This window comes from Pogonomyrmex barbatus, unplaced genomic scaffold (assembly GCF_055798465.1).
Source record: "Pogonomyrmex barbatus isolate J1 unplaced genomic scaffold, ASM5579846v1 scaffold33, whole genome shotgun sequence".
Lineage (NCBI taxonomy): Eukaryota > Metazoa > Arthropoda > Insecta > Hymenoptera > Formicidae > Pogonomyrmex > Pogonomyrmex barbatus.
The window spans coordinates 40,001-42,500 of NW_028297131.1; the positions used below are offsets into that span (position 1 = coordinate 40,001).

The 2,500-nt window shown below is 59.6% G+C and overlaps 1 non-coding gene across 1 annotated transcript in view; it reads left to right on the top strand.

Moving 5' to 3' along the window:
• Positions 1 to 2,270: 2,270 nt before the first annotated feature.
• The window catches only part of LOC148935857 (small subunit ribosomal RNA), a 1,920-nt gene continuing 1,690 nt past the window's right edge, over positions 2,271 to 2,500 (top strand). Inside the window, exon 1 of the ribosomal RNA XR_016140047.1 lies at positions 2,271 to 2,500. This exon is cut by the window's right edge and continues 1,690 nt beyond it. This is a non-coding gene — a ribosomal RNA (small subunit ribosomal RNA).

Here is a 2,500-nt window from a genome sequence, read left to right on the forward strand (position 1 = left end):
GCGAGTGGACTTTGTCGCGCGACAATGTCGGAGGTACAGCCCGAGCCTGCCGGAGGTACCGCCGAGAACGAAAGCAACACGCCGCGAGCCGACTTTTGCATCGGCCGTACGCCGGAGGTACCGCCGAGAGCGAAAGCAACACGCCGCGAGTGGACTTTGTCGCGCGACAATGTCGGAGGTACAGCCCGAGCCCGTCGGAGGTACCGCCGAGAGAGAAAGCAACACGCCGCGCGCGGACTTTATCGTGCGACATCGACGGATGTATCGCCCGAGCGAGCGTCCGGAGGTACCGCCGAGAGCGAAAGCAACACGCCGCGAGTCGACCTTTGCATCGCCCGAAAGCCGGAGGTACCGCCGAGAGCGAAAGCAACACGCCGCGAGTGGACTTTGTCGCGCGACAATGTCGGAGGTACAGCCCGAGCCCGTCGGAGGTACCGCCGAGAACGAAAGCAACACGCCGCGCGCTGACTTTGTCGTGCGACACCGTCGGAGGTACCGCCCGAGCCCGTCGGAGGTACCGCCGAGAAAGAAAGCAACACGCCGCGAGTCGACTTTTGCATCGCCCGAAAGCCGGAGGTACCGCCGAGAGCGAAAGCAACACGCCGCGAGTGGACTTTGTCGCGCGACAATGTCGGAGGTACTGCCCGAGCCAGCCGGAGGTACCGCCGAGAACGAAAGCAACACGCCGCGCGCGGACTTTATCGTGCGACATCGACGGAGGTACCGCCCGAGCGAGCGTCCGGAGGTACCGCCGAGAGCGAAAGCAACACGCCGCGAGTCGACTTTTGCATCGCCCGTAAGCCGGAGGTACCGCCGAGAGCGAAAGCAACACGCCGCGAGTGGACTTTGTCGTGCGACACCGTCGGAGGTACCTCCCGAGCCCGTCGGAGGTACCGCCGAGAACGAAAGCAACACGCCGCGAGCCGACTTTTGCATGGCCCGTACGCCGGAGGTACCGCCGAGAGCGAAAGCAACACGCCGCGAGTGGACTTTGTCACGCGGCTACGTCGGAGGTACCACCCGAGCCCGTCGGAGGTACCGCCGAGAACGAAAGCAACACGCCGCGCGCGGACTTTATCGTGCGACACCGTCGGAGGTACCGCCCGAGCCCGTCGGAGGTACCGCCGAGAACGAAAGCAACACGCCGCGAGCCGACTTTTGCATCGCCCGTACGCCGGAGGTACCGCCGAGAGAGAAAGCAACACGCCGCGCGCGGACTTTGTCGTGCGACATCGCCGGAGGTACCGCCCGAGCCCGTCGGAGGTACCGCCGTGACGTCGGAGGTACCGCCGAGCCCGTCGGAGGTACCGCCGAGCCTGTCGGTGCTCCTTACAAGTATCCGTTTTCGGCCATCGGGACGCCCGATTTTGTTTAATGTCATCTCTTTTTCTTCGATCCATCCCGTCTGTGCTGTCGTTCGGTCGCTGTCGACCCGTTCGGATCGATCATCGTAATCCGATCGTTCGCAGCGACTAAGTCCCGTTCGCCTCGTTTCATCGGCGCTCGCGCCCATAAGCGGCCGTGCGTAAGGCCGTGCGTCGCCGACCGCTTGGCCGGCCGGTTGGGTACTATAAGAGGTGCGGTGCGCTCGGCGACCGAGCGTTGTCGGATCGTCGTGCGGGTGCGTTTGGCGTGCTTCGCACGTTCGGTACGATGTGCCTCGGCTCTCCTGAGTCGTGCCGTATTATTAGAAATTATATTTCTAGACACAGCATTGCCACGAGTCGGCGTCGTAAGACCGAATGGCTCCTATGTGGCGCGCACTGTTTATCAGTGTTGGCTGCGCGATCTTCCCTCGTTCGTAGACGAACGCGATCGGATGTATCGTTGCACTTACCGAGCATCGACTTCACCGTTACCGAGTGGCGGAAAGCGAGAGATCGCTCTTCACGCTTACTTGTAAACCGTAGCGAAAATTTTCGACCGTGCTTGAACGCACCGGCGACTCGTTCCTCGACGTCTGAGCATCGCGCCGTCGATCTAGCGTCAGGGCGAGGCGGCTATACGCCGCTACTTTGGGAGAATGAGAACAACATGATCTTTATATAACAAATATGATCTTTATAACATAATTTTAACGGAGTAGAGCTCCAACGAGCGTCTGTCTCCAGCTGTATATATTGCGATAATAAGAGAGTGTCGCCGACCGGCTTGAGGGCGCCGGCGGTAATAACGGCACGTCGAGAGTATCTCGAACGAAGGGCGCCCGTCACGTTCGCGGACGTGATGGGGCGCGCGTCGCTCCACGCGAGCGACCGAACTCACGAAGTTCCCTGGTTGATCCTGCCAGTAGTCATATGCTTGTCTCAAAGATTAAGCCATGCATGTCTCAGTGCATGCCGAATTAAGGTGAAACCGCGAATGGCTCATTAAATCAGTTATGGTTCATTAGATTGTACCCACATTTACTTGGATAACTGTGGTAATTCTAGAGCTAATACATGCAAAACAGAGTCCCGACCAGTGATGGGAGGGACGCTTTTATTAGATCAAAACCAAT